Source organism: Patella vulgata, chromosome 6 (genome assembly GCF_932274485.2).
Source record: "Patella vulgata chromosome 6, xgPatVulg1.2, whole genome shotgun sequence".
NCBI classification, from domain to species: Eukaryota; Metazoa; Mollusca; class Gastropoda; family Patellidae; genus Patella; species Patella vulgata.
The window spans coordinates 53,324,648-53,338,086 of record NC_065884.2 but is presented as its reverse complement, the minus strand read 5'-3'; the positions used below and the strand labels follow the sequence as shown (position 1 = coordinate 53,338,086).

General features: G+C 36.7%; 11 non-coding genes across 11 annotated transcripts; all 11 read left to right on the top strand.

Annotated features, from left to right (window-relative positions):
- The first annotated feature begins 5,381 nt into the window (after positions 1 to 5,381).
- Positions 5,382 to 5,499, top strand: LOC126825911 (U5 spliceosomal RNA). The gene has a single exon (XR_007682305.1). It is a non-coding gene; the product is annotated as a U5 spliceosomal RNA (small nuclear RNA).
- A 530-nt stretch (positions 5,500 to 6,029) lies between these two features.
- On the top strand, positions 6,030 to 6,145 carry LOC126825822 (U5 spliceosomal RNA). The gene has a single exon (XR_007682237.1). It is a non-coding gene; the product is annotated as a U5 spliceosomal RNA (small nuclear RNA).
- Positions 6,146 to 6,260: 115 nt separating this feature from the next.
- Positions 6,261 to 6,378, top strand: LOC126825910 (U5 spliceosomal RNA). Its single transcript, XR_007682304.1, has one exon. It is a non-coding gene; the product is annotated as a U5 spliceosomal RNA (small nuclear RNA).
- Positions 6,379 to 7,086: 708 nt separating this feature from the next.
- LOC126825856 (U5 spliceosomal RNA) lies at positions 7,087 to 7,202 on the top strand. The gene has a single exon (XR_007682270.1). It is a non-coding gene; the product is annotated as a U5 spliceosomal RNA (small nuclear RNA).
- A 1,918-nt stretch (positions 7,203 to 9,120) lies between these two features.
- LOC126825772 (U5 spliceosomal RNA) lies at positions 9,121 to 9,236 on the top strand. Its single transcript, XR_007682186.1, has one exon. It is a non-coding gene; the product is annotated as a U5 spliceosomal RNA (small nuclear RNA).
- A 115-nt stretch (positions 9,237 to 9,351) lies between these two features.
- LOC126825909 (U5 spliceosomal RNA) lies at positions 9,352 to 9,469 on the top strand. The gene has a single exon (XR_007682303.1). It is a non-coding gene; the product is annotated as a U5 spliceosomal RNA (small nuclear RNA).
- Positions 9,470 to 9,999: 530 nt separating this feature from the next.
- LOC126825821 (U5 spliceosomal RNA) lies at positions 10,000 to 10,115 on the top strand. Its single transcript, XR_007682236.1, has one exon. It is a non-coding gene; the product is annotated as a U5 spliceosomal RNA (small nuclear RNA).
- A 115-nt stretch (positions 10,116 to 10,230) lies between these two features.
- On the top strand, positions 10,231 to 10,348 carry LOC126825908 (U5 spliceosomal RNA). Its single transcript, XR_007682302.1, has one exon. It is a non-coding gene; the product is annotated as a U5 spliceosomal RNA (small nuclear RNA).
- Positions 10,349 to 11,027: 679 nt separating this feature from the next.
- LOC126825855 (U5 spliceosomal RNA) lies at positions 11,028 to 11,143 on the top strand. Its single transcript, XR_007682269.1, has one exon. It is a non-coding gene; the product is annotated as a U5 spliceosomal RNA (small nuclear RNA).
- Positions 11,144 to 13,065: 1,922 nt separating this feature from the next.
- On the top strand, positions 13,066 to 13,187 carry LOC126825811 (U5 spliceosomal RNA). Its single transcript, XR_007682226.1, has one exon. It is a non-coding gene; the product is annotated as a U5 spliceosomal RNA (small nuclear RNA).
- Positions 13,188 to 13,230: 43 nt separating this feature from the next.
- On the top strand, positions 13,231 to 13,346 carry LOC126825770 (U5 spliceosomal RNA). The gene has a single exon (XR_007682185.1). It is a non-coding gene; the product is annotated as a U5 spliceosomal RNA (small nuclear RNA).
- Positions 13,347 to 13,439: the final 93 nt, after the last annotated feature.

Below are 13,439 nucleotides of genomic sequence, written 5' to 3'. Positions count from 1 at the left end.
GACTTCGTCGACGATCAAACATCTCAGGTCGTTGTAAAATTGGGGAATAACGGGCCCCTTGTTGTTGATTATGTCATCTTCATACTGTACACGATTTGGCGACGATTTATCATCAGCTACGAGGCGTGTCAGCTCAGAAATTGATAAATTACTGTTCCCTGGATTTTCATTTCCAAATTCAAATGCTAAACATTCCGTAAATCGGGATTCTCCACACTCATCAACAATATTGCCTGGAAAATAGATAGAAATATATTCAATTAAACGTATGCGACCAATTAAATGCATTCTATATTCCAAACTCATACATCTCAAGCCATCTTCTATAATAGAATAGCCTATTCTGCATTTAAAAAAGCTTCAGAAATAAAGAAATTTACCTGTCACACTGATTATTTCGTAGTTACCCGCCGGAAGTTGTGAAAAATCGGGAATGAAAGAAGCCATGTTGTATTATTTTTTCTTCTCGAAAATTTAGCGCAATGAAATAAAATCCGGGAATGGCAGATTGAGAATGAGATGTCAGAATTGAGTCGATCCTTTTAAATCAACTGCTTTATGATGACTACTCATGTGGACGGCTTGTTGAAGCCACCCAAAAGAGTTTTCAAACCAGTTAATCCACGGAAAACATTAATCAGTACTGTTAACCAATAATGTCTCCAACACAATTATCGCTGATTACTAATCACCAATCATAACAAGATTTATCTTTATTGAGGATTAAAATGCCGCAGTAAACTCTTGGTTTCAAAGGAGTGTCGCGGGGCGGGCGGTAGGGGGGTTTTTGTTCGCAAATGTCTACTTGTTTGTGTTTTCTATGTTTCTAAACGGATTAATTATGGATTACCTATTATATTGTAAGTTTTATATTTTTAATTTTTATTCTCAGTATGACCTGACTAAGAGTCAAAGTGTTTGTTTATCATTCTTGGCAAGGTACTCAGTTTATTTAGGAGTGTATAGACCTAGGCTTGTTGTTATAGCTTGTCTCTGTTTGTACTATCCATACAACTGGTTATTTTAGTACACTTTGCAGTCTGTTTGTTTTACTTTCTAATTATGAAATTATAAATGGCTAATATTAGATTTGTATCAATTAACTGTCGTAGTTTTATTTCTCCTCAGAAATCGAGAATCATTGCTCGTGATCTTAGAGATATGAAGGTGGACATTGCATTTTTACAAGATACTAATATTTGCAACGTAGAGAAAGCTAAATTTTATGAAAATATTTTGGGTGGGAAATGCATTTGGTCTTTTGGTTCGCGCCGGTCAACGGGTGTAGGAATAGTTCTATTCAATCATCTAAATTTCATAATTAGAAAGATAAACTTTGATTTTGAAGGTCGATTGGTCGTTGTTGATGTTGACATCAATGACGCGCAGTATAGATTGATATGTATATATGCACCAGTAAATTGTGCGGATAGAAATGACTTTTTGTTAATGATACCGCAGTATTTGGCTTGCAAGCGGTATATAATTTGGGGCGGGGATTTCAACTTTGTCATGAATCCGCTTTTAGATAAAGTGGGAGGGAATATTGAAAAGGGGACTATTGGTAAAAGAAATATGGATGATATTTTAAAAGATTTCAATTTAAGCGATGCATATAGACTGTTATATCCTAATATTGTTAAAGTGACATGGCGAGGCAATGGCGTCGCTTGTCGCTTCGATCGATTTTATGTAAATAAGGCTCTCTTTAATAAAATTGTAAGTTCTGACGTCCTTCCTTGTGCATCGAGTGATCATGATTATGTTCTGTTGCGAGTTAAATGTCTCGGATGACATCAAAATTGGCGAGGGGTATTGGAAATTTAATAGTTCTATTTTAAATGATCGGGCCTATGTCTCTCTTTTTACTGATTTTTGGATTAAAAGCGTGATTGGGAAAGTAATTACTACTGAGTGGTGGGAGGGTATTAAAATTTCTATTCAGAATTTAACGAAGGAATATTGTAAAAAGAAGGCTCGATTGAAGCGAAAGATAGCGTTTGACCTAGAGAAGCGCTTCAGGATTTTGGCTGACGCTGAAGCACGCTCGCCGGGTTTATATATAGGTCAGATTAACGCGTTAAAGAAACAGTTATATAATCATAAGGCTGAGATTTCCCAAGGAGCTTATATTAGGTCTCGGGCGTTGCAGCTTGACAATGAACAGGTAGCATCGCGTATTTTTCAAAATAGAGAAAATCGGAAAGGAGAAAATAAAATTATCCAGAATTTAGAGGATAAAGATGGCAATTTGGCAAATGATATGCCTTCGATTTTAGATATATGTAAGCATTTTTATTCGGAATTATTTTCGGAAGAGACCATCGAAGAAAGTTTATTTGATGAATATTTAAATGATTTACCTAAATTAGATGACTATAGTCAAGATGTATGCGAAGGCAGGATTAGGCACCATGAACTAACTTTGGCATTAAACGGCATGCAAAATGATAAATCGCCGGGTCCCGATGGTATCTGTAAAGAGTTCTATGATAAGTTTAATTATTTATTGGGTGATGTTTTAGTTTCAATTTATAATCTCTCATTTGATGAAGGAATGTTACCTTTTAGTCAACGTCAATGTTTTATAACTTTACTATGTAAAGATCTTAATCAGAAACACCTGTTAAAGTATTGGCGTCCTATTTCTTTACTAAATGTGGATTATAAATTGTTGTCAAAAATATTACAGTTAAGACTGCGAAGTGTACTTGATGAAATTGTCGAACCGGATCAGACATGCGCTGTGAGGGGTCGGTCAATTTTGGATAATTTACATCTCTTACGAAGTGTTATAGATTATGTCGATCAGAAGGATTTGTCTGTTTCATTTATTTGTTTGGACCAAGCAAAGGCTTTTGATCGAGTAAATCATAATTTTCTCTTTACTGCTTTGGAACGTTATTCTTTTGGCCCTATGTTTTTAAAATGGATTAAATTATTATATACAGATATTTATAGCTCGGTTATTGTAAATGGACATATTTCTGACAATTTTAGTGTCACGCGGTCAGTTCGGCAAGGATGTAGTTTGTCTCCTCTTTTGTATATATTGTCATTGGAACCGTTTTATATAAAAGTCAGGAATGATAAACAAATAAAGGGTATTGTTATCCCGGGTAGCGGGGAAGAAGCTAAGATTGTGGGTTATGCGGATGATACAACTGGGATTTGTTCGACTGTTGCGAGTGTGGAGAGATTGTTGTTTCAGTGTGAGAGGTTTTCCGTTGTATCTGGGTCAAAACTCAACTTAGAAAAAACAAAGGGCTTATGTTTTGGTAAATTCAGGACTTCTTCAGATCACGTGTTTGGTATTTCTTGGCCCGACAAAGCAAAAATTTTAGGCGTTTATTTTGGTCGTAATATATCTGAAGATGATAATTGGAATACTATATTTAAAAAGTTCACGGCTAAATTTACTGTTTGGAAATCTACACATCTATCCATATTTGGAAGATGTAATGTAGCTAAGATCTTGGCTTGTTCTAAACTGTGGTATGTTAGTCAAGTTTTACCGTTACCCTCTCACTATAATAAAATGTTTAAATTTCACATGTTTAGGTATATATGGGCTTCACGTTACTTTGAACCCGTTCGAAGGACGACTCTTTATGGTAAATTAAAAGATGGGGGTTTAAATATTTTGGATATTGAAACGAAGATAAAGTCATTTTTGTTAAATCATATTCTCAAGATTTTGAAGTGTCACGGGGCCAAATGGGTTGAATTTGCCAAATACTGGATTGGCTTTTCGCTACGGCATGTTAATTCGGAACTGGGTTCTAATTTAAGGCCACACTCTGCACATATTCCGGTGTTTTATCAGAAATGTTTGTCAGTTTTCCGTGATTTTTGCAAATTATACCCTGACTTTGATTGGCATGGTAATTGTAATTCCAGGAGTTTTTATGATTTACTGATTAGTAAGATTAAAACGGAACCTCGATGTTTTAGTTTATTTTCACAGGTTGACTTCAAGTTGTCCTTTTCTAACTGTGCAAATACTTTTGTTGATCCGTTATCAAGGGAGACAACTTGGAAGTCAATCCATTATATTTTACCAACAAGTAGTTGTAAGTTTATCACAAGTCATACTGAGAATAAGTTCTGCAACTTTTGCAATGTCTTTTTAGAAACTCAAGTTCATTTAATGTACAATTGTAAATATGTTAAACGGTTATGGGAAACAGTACATAATTGGGTTTTTGACCTTAGTTTGGGTGAGATAAATCTCAATGTTTGGCATGTTATATTTAATACAATTCCAACAAAGAAAGGGAAATATATTCACAGTGTAATTTTATGCATTGTTGCTTTGGCTAGGCGGCATATTTGGGCTACGCGATGTGATGTGAAATATAGGCATAAGACCGTCTCAGATATTGGTATTTTATTGGAATTTGTAGAAAAGTTGAGAATTAGAATCTGGGCGGACCGGCTCCGGCTCAGTGAGACTTCTTTTAAAAGTCATTGGTTAAACCCTGGTATGTTCTGTAATCTTGATAATGGGAACTTGATTTTTCTTTTCGATAGGTAATCCATTTCTGTCATTATTTAACATAATTATATTTTTAGTGTCAAGCGTTAACAGCAGATGTCCCCCTTCAGTGTTGTGACACGACACTGTCATGCAGGATAGTTTAATAACAGTAATTACCATTTATATATGTATTAGTATTATCTATATGTATCTACGTTTATAGATTTTATATATATATATCTACGTTTATAGTATTTTATATATATCTACGTTTATAGTATTTTATATATATATTGTTTATTACAAAGCACTGCTAATCCTAACATATATAATTGCAATGAATTAAAAAATTTACATGTACAATATTACTTATAATATACTTTATTTCAATTTAAACATATTTACATATTCCATGTAATTGTATATATTATTATTATATAGTTATTATGTATTGTTGTTAAACGTTGAGTGGAAAGGTGTATATATAGAAGGAAGTGTTTGGGTTTTTTTGTACATAGTTATCATAATTAGTTAAAAGGATTTCATTGTATGTATGTATGTATGAAAGAAGTATGCATGTGTGGGTGCAAGTGTGTGTATGTATGACTGAGTGTTAACTTTTATATTCACTGTATATACTCATTTTAATTGTACATTATTCATATTCACATGTATATACCATTCATTGGAATAAATTTATTCAAAAGTTAAAGTTACTAAAGATTTCCGTGGGGAGGAACAACTTAATGAGTCTATAGACAATTTCTTTAACCCTCTACGGAGGGTAAATTAAGATAAAAAGAGTGTTAGGGGTTATTTTCCTTATAAAATTTGTTTTGTCATACCGGCATGACGTGTGTATGAAACTTGGACCAGGTGATTAGCCCACGTTTTGAAAAAATTACTCTGGTTTCTCCTCATTTTTCGTGTAAATCTTTCGCCTTTTACTAAAGATTTCCGTGGGGAGGAACAACTTAATGAGTCTATAGACAATTTCTTTTAGCCCTCTACGGAGGGTAAATTAAGATAAAAAGAGTGTTAGGGGTTATTATAAAATTTAAGTATGATAGCCCAAATCAGAGTTGGTTCTGCTGGCAGGAATATGTTGACGCTCGAATGAGCAGAAAACCCGAGGTCCAGCTGTCTAAACACACGAGTACACGTAAAACAAATCTCGTTTCACAGTTGGAATTGATAGCGTGAGTTAGTCTCAAAATGATTAATCAGTACTGATTAATATATACATATCACCTATCATAGCTTGAGTTATGTTTAATAGCAGTCTGTATTCTGTGGATATCAAAAACAAAAAGAGAGTTGTGATCGTTTGCATTACAATTATCGCTGATTACTAATCACCAATCATAACAAGATTTATCTTTATTGAGGATTAAAATGCCCCAGTAAACTCTTGGTTTCAAATTTATCTAGAACTTATGATGCTTGTGAATTTATACTCAGGCGTTTTTGTCTTGTATCACTGTTTTGTCATACCGGCATGACATGTGTATGAAACTTGGACCAGGTGATTTGCCCAGGTTTTGAAAAATTACTCCTGTTTCTTCTCATTTTTCGTGTAAATCTTTGGCCTTTTACTAAAGATTTCCGTGGGGAGGAACAACTTAATGAGTCTATAGACAATTTCTTTAACCCTCTACGGAGGGTAAATTAAGATAAAAAGAGTGTTAGGGGTTATTTTCCTTATAAAATTTGTTTTGTCATACCGGCATGACGTGTGTATGAAACTTGGACCAGGTGATTAGCCCACGTTTTGAAAAAATTACTCTGGTTTCTCCTCATTTTTCGTGTAAATCTTTCGCCTTTTACTAAAGATTTCCGTGGGGAGGAACAACTTAATGAGTCTATAGACAATTTCTTTTAGCCCTCTACGGAGGGTAAATTAAGATAAAAAGAGTGTTAGGGGTTATTTTCCTTATAAAATTTAAGTATGATAGCCCAAATCAGAGTTGGTTCTGCTGGCAGGAATATGTTGACGCTCGAATGAGCAGAAAATCCGAGGTCCAGCTGTCTAAACACACGAGTACACGTAAAACAAATCTCGTGTCACGGTTGGAATTGATAGCGTGAGTTAGTCTCAAAATGATTAATCAGTACTGATTAATATATACATCCACACTTATCGCTGATTACTTATCACCTATCATAGCTTGAGTTATGTTTAATAGCAGTCTGTATTCTGTGGATATCAAAAACAAAAAGAGAGTTGTGATCGTTTGCATTACTAGCGTAGGTCTGTCATTGAGTCAACTGGCGTGGTTTCGATTTCCCGGTTATACTTGTCAAGGGGTCGGGTCGCCTGTCCAAACTCGTGGGTTTTCTTCGGACCCCCACCCCCTACCACTGCTAAAAAGCCGCACGTGCAAGCGAATTACTGAAATAATAATAAAAAAGAAACATGCATTGGTCCCTAGTTTGTGTCGAGTGTAAGTGTAAGCTGCATTTAATTATCTAGATCTTATAAGGCTTGTGAATTTATTTTCCAGCGTTATTGTCTCCTGTCAGGATCACTGGTTCGTCATAATGGAGTGACACGTAGATTTGTATATGTAACGTGGACCGGGTGATTAGCCCGCGTTTTGAAATATTCCTCTGGTTTTCCTCATCTCTCGTGTAAATCTTTCGCCTTTTACTAAAGATTTCCGTGGGGAGGAAGAACTTAATGAGCCTGTAGACAATTTCTTTAACCCTCTAAGTAGGGTAAAATTAAAATGACTGTAAGTATTCCCCTGTATCCATTTAAGTGATGCAAATGTACCCAAACGAGAATTTCTCCGACTTTCCCCTAATTGTTATAATATAAAGTTCCCTAGGCGCAATCGAATTATTGAAATACTATCGAACCACATGTTAGTCCCGAAATGACCAAGTTATCTCTCTCTCTTTCTCTCTCTCTCATATACAGTAAAAAGAAAACCGAATTCTAATGGCATATTAAAGTTTAATCAAACGTAACAAGAATATATGGTTACAAAACTTGAACATAAAGAAAATAAAACAAAGCATAAACAACAGCAGATCATTCACACTCTTCGGAGAAGTCGCTGCCTTCGTTTGACTTTAGCTATCTCTGTCAGGGATCTTGTGTTTCTCGCACGACTTCTTTTATTACCAAACCACTTTTTGACCTGTTCCGTTGTTAGACCCGAAATCTCGGCCAGTTGTTCAACTTGCTGGGCCGTGGGATACGGGTGAACTAAGTGTGACTGGTACCATTGTTCTAGTACTTTCAGGGACCGACGACACAAGACTGGACGAGTCCTCGCCGTTGTTGACGACTTGCTCGGTTCAGTGCGTGATGCCAATAACTGTAAACTAGATTCTACCCGGTCGATGATCATGCGTAGCTGGTTGTCAAGTTCCACATGGAGCGACTGTTGCTGAACTTTGGATGGACAGGACTGAACACGGCTCATTCTCTCCATGTCAATGCTGGCGGAATGAAAGCGGTAAAAGCAAGATAGTTGTTGAACCATGTCAGGATATTCAGGTTGAAGTTTGGAAAACATCTGAAGGAGTGATTCTTCTCTTTCTCTGATATTCACCACCTCGTGGGTTGAAAACATCAACGAATCTGCAAAGCTGTCAGTGGATTTGACTTCGTCGACGATCAAACATCTCAGGTCGTTGTAAAATTGGGGAATAACGGGCCCCTTGTTGTTGATTATGTCATCTTCATACTGTACACGATTTGGCGACGATTTATCATCAGCTACGAGGCGTGTCAGCTCAGAAATTGATAAATTACTGTTCCCTGGATTTTCATTTCCAAATTCAAATGCTAAACATTCCGTAAATCGGGATTCTCCACACTCATCAACAATATTGCCTGGAAAATAGATAGAAATATATTCAATTAAACGTATGCGACCAATTAAATGCATTCTATATTCCAAACTCATACATCTCAAGCCATCTTCTATAATAGAATAGCCTATTCTGCATTTAAAAAAGCTTCAGAAATAAAGAAATTTACCTGTCACACTGATTATTTCGTAGTTACCCGCCGGAAGTTGTGAAAAATCGGGAATGAAAGAAGCCATGTTGTATTATTTTTTCTTCTCGAAAATTTAGCGCAATGAAATAAAATCCGGGAATGGCAGATTGAGAATGAGATGTCAGAATTGAGTCGATCCTTTTAAATCAACTGCTTTATGATGACTGCTCATGTAGACGGCTTGTTGAAGCCACCCAAAAGAGTTTTCAAACCAGTTAATCCACGGAAAACATTAATCAGTACTGTTAACTAATAATGTCTCCAACACAATTATCGCTGATTACTAATCACCAATCATAACAAGATTTATCTTTATTGAGGATTAAAATGCCGCAGTAAACTCTTGGTTTCAAAGGAGTGTCGCGGGGCGGGCGGTAGGGGGGTTTTTGTTCGCAAATGTCTACTTGTTAATAAAATGACATCGCAGTAAAACTCGCCATAACATTGGGCGTGGAATCAAAATCTGTAAAGGCATTCGAAGATTTTCGCTGCGTTAATTTATCTAGAACTTATAATGCTTGTGAATTTATACTCCGGCGTTTTTGTCTCGTATCACTGTTTTGTCATACCGGCATGACGTGTGTATGAAACTTGGACCAGGTGATTAGCCCACGTTTTGAAAAAATTACTCTGGTTTCTCCTCATTTTTCGTGTAAATCTTTCGCCTTTTACTAAAGATTTCCGTGGGGAGGAACAACTTAATGAGTCTATAGACAATTTCTTTAACCCTCTACGGAGGGTAAATTAAGATAAAAAGAGTGTTAGGGGTTATTTTCCTTATAAAATTTGTTTTGTCATACCGGCATGACGTGTGTATGAAACTTGGACCAGGTGATTAGCCCACGTTTTGAAAAAATTACTCTGGTTTCTCCTCATTTTTCGTGTAAATCTTTCGCCTTTTACTAAAGATTTCCGTGGGGAGGAACAACTTAATGAGTCTATAGACAATTTCTTTTAGCCCTCTACGGAGGGTAAATTAAGATAAAAAGAGTGTTAGGGGTTATTATAAAATTTAAGTATGATAGCCCAAATCAGAGTTGGTTCTGCTGGCAGGAATATGTTGACGCTCGAATGAGCAGAAAACCCGAGGTCCAGCTGTCTAAACACACGAGTACACGTAAAACAAATCTCGTTTCACAGTTGGAATTGATAGCGTGAGTTAGTCTCAAAATGATTAATCAGTACTGATTAATATATACATATCACCTATCATAGCTTGAGTTATGTTTAATAGCAGTCTGTATTCTGTGGATATCAAAAACAAAAAGAGAGTTTTGATCGTTTGCATTACAATTATCGCTGATTACTAATCACCAATCATAACAAGATTTATCTTTATTGAGGATTAAAATGCCGCAGTAAACTCTTGGTTTCAAATTTATCTAGAACTTATGATGCTTGTGAATTTATACTCAGGCGTTTTTGTCTTGTATCACTGTTTTGTCATACCGGCATGACATGTGTATGAAACTTGGACCAGGTGATTTGCCCAGGTTTTGAAAAATTACTCCTGTTTCTTCTCATTTTTCGTGTAAATCTTTGGCCTTTTACTAAAGATTTCCGTGGGGAGGAACAACTTAATGAGTCTATAGACAATTTCTTTAACCCTCTACGGAGGGTAAATTAAGATAAAAAGAGTGTTAGGGGTTATTTTCCTTATAAAATTTGTTTTGTCATACCGGCATGACGTGTGTATGAAACTTGGACCAGGTGATTAGCCCACGTTTTGAAAAAATTACTCTGGTTTCTCCTCATTTTTCGTGTAAATCTTTCGCCTTTTACTAAAGATTTCCGTGGGGAGGAACAACTTAATGAGTCTATAGACAATTTCTTTTAGCCCTCTACGGAGGGTAAATTAAGATAAAAAGAGTGTTAGGGGTTATTTTCCTTATAAAATTTAAGTATGATAGCCCAAATCAGAGTTGGTTCTGCTGGCAGGAATATGTTGACGCTCGAATGAGCAGAAAATCCGAGGTCCAGCTGTCTAAACACACGAGTACACGTAAAACAAATCTCGTGTCACGGTTGGAATTGATAGCGTGAGTTAGTCTCAAAATGATTAATCAGTACTGATTAATATATACATCCACACTTATCGCTGATTACTTATCACCTATCATAGCTTGAGTTATGTTTAATAGCAGTCTGTATTCTGTGGATATCAAAAACAAAAAGAGAGTTGTGATCGTTTGCATTACTAGCGTAGGTCTGTCATTGAGTCAACTGGCGTGGTTTCGGGTCGCCTGTCCAAACTCGTGGGTTTTCTTCGGACCCCCACCCCCTACCACTGCTAAAAAGCCGCACGTGCAAGCGAATTACTGAAATAATAATAAAAAAGAAACATGCATTGGTCCCTAGTTTGTGTCGAGTGTAAGTGTAAGCTGCATTTAATTATCTAGATCTTATAAGGCTTGTGAATTTATTTTCCAGCGTTATTGTCTCCTGTCAGGATCACTGGTTCGTCATAATGGAGTGACACGTAGATTTGTATATGTAACGTGGACCGGGTGATTAGCCCGCGTTTTGAAATATTCCTCTGGTTTTCCTCATCTCTCGTGTAAATCTTTCGCCTTTTACTAAAGATTTCCGTGGGGAGGAAGAACTTAATGAGCCTGTAGACAATTTCTTTAACCCTCTAAGTAGGGTAAAATTAAAATGACTGTAAGTATTCCCCTGTATCCATTTAAGTGATGCAAATGTACCCAAACGAGAATTTCTCCGACTTTCCCCTAATTGTTATAATATAAAGTTCCCTAGGCGCAATCGAATTATTGAAATACTATCGAACCACATGTTAGTCCCGAAATGACCAAGTTATCTCTCTCTCTTTCTCTCTCTCTCATATACAGTAAAAAGAAAACCGAATTCTAATGGCATATTAAAGTTTAATCAAACGTAACAAGAATATATGGTTAAAAAACTTGAACATAAAGAAAATAAAACAAAGCATAAACAACAGCAGATCATTCACACTCTTCGGAGAAGTCGCTGCCTTCGTTTGACTTTAGCTATCTCTGTCAGGGATCTTGTGTTTCTCGCACGACTTCTTTTATTACCAAACCACTTTTTGACCTGTTCCGTTGTTAGACCCGAAATCTCGGCCAGTTGTTCAACTTGCTGGGCCGTGGGATACGGGTGAACTAAGTGTGACTGGTACCATTGTTCTAGTACTTTCAGGGACCGACGACACAAGACTGGACGAGTCCTCGCCGTTGTTGACGACTTGCTCGGTTCAGTGCGTGATGCCAATAACTGTAAACTAGATTCTACCCGGTCGATGATCATGCGTAGCTGGTTGTCAAGTTCCACATGGAGCGACTGTTGCTGAACTTTGGATGGACAGGACTGAACACGGCTCATTCTCTCCATGTCAATGCTGGCGGAATGAAAGCGGTAAAAGCAAGATAGTTGTTGAACCATGTCAGGATATTCAGGTTGAAGTTTGGAAAACATCTGAAGGAGTGATTCTTCTCTTTCTCTGATATTCACCACCTCGTGGGTTGAAAACATCAACGAATCTGCAAAGCTGTCAGTGGATTTGACTTCGTCGACGATCAAACATCTCAGGTCGTTGTAAAATTGGGGAATAACGGGCCCCTTGTTGTTGATTATGTCATCTTCATACTGTACACGATTTGGCGACGATTTATCATCAGCTACGAGGCGTGTCAGCTCAGAAATTGATAAATTACTGTTCCCTGGATTTTCATTTCCAAATTCAAATGCTAAACATTCCGTAAATCGGGATTCTCCACACTCATCAACAATATTGCCTGGAAAATAGATAGAAATATATTCAATTAAACGTATGCGACCAATTAAATGCATTCTATATTCCAAACTCATACATCTCAAGCCATCTTCTATAATAGAATAGCCTATTCTGCATTTAAAAAAGCTTCAGAAATAAAGAAATTTACCTGTCACACTGATTATTTCGTAGTTACCCGCCGGAAGTTGTGAAAAATCGGGAATGAAAGAAGCCATGTTGTATTATTTTTGCTTCTCGAAAATTTAGCGCAATGAAATAAAATCCGGGAATGGCAGATTGAGAATGAGATGTCAGAATTGAGTCGATCCTTATAAATCAACTGCTTTATGATGACTGCTCATGTGGACGGCTTGTTGAAGCCACCCAAAAGAGTTTTCAAACCAGTTAATCCACGGAAAACATTAATCAGTACTGTTAACTAATAATGTCTCCAACACAATTATCGCTGATTACTAATCACCAATCATAACAAGATTTATCTTTATTGAGGATTAAAATGCCGCAGTAAACTCTTGGTTTCAAAGGAGGGTCGCGGGGCGGGCGGTGGGGGGGGGGGGCGTTGTTTGCAAATGTCTACTTGTTAATAAAATGACATCGCAGTAAAACTCGCCATAACATTGGGCGTGGAATCAAAATCTGTAAAGGCATTCGAAGATTTTCGCTGCGTTAATTTATCTAGAACTTATAATGCTTGTGAATTTATACTCCGGCGTTTTTGTCTCGTATCACTGTTTTGTCATACCGGCATGACGTGTGTATGAAACTTTGACCAGGTGATTAGCCCACGTTTTGTTAAAATTACTCTGGTTTCTCCTCATTTTTCGTGTAAATCTTTCGCCTTTTACTAAAGATTTCCGTGGGGAGGAACAACTTAATGAGTCTATAGACAATTTCTTTAACCCTCTACCGGCATGACGTGTGTATGAAACTTGGACCAGGTGATTAGCCCACGTTTTGTTAAAATTACTCTGGTTTCTCCTCATTTTTCGTGTAAATCTTTCGCCTTTTACTAAAGATTTCCGTGGGGAGGAACAACTTAATGAGTCTATAGACAATTTCTTTAACCCTCTACGGAGGGTAAATTAAGATAAAAAGAGTGTTAGGGGTTATTTTCCTTATAAAATTTGTTTTGTCATACCGGCATGACGTGTGTATGAAACTTGGACCAGGTG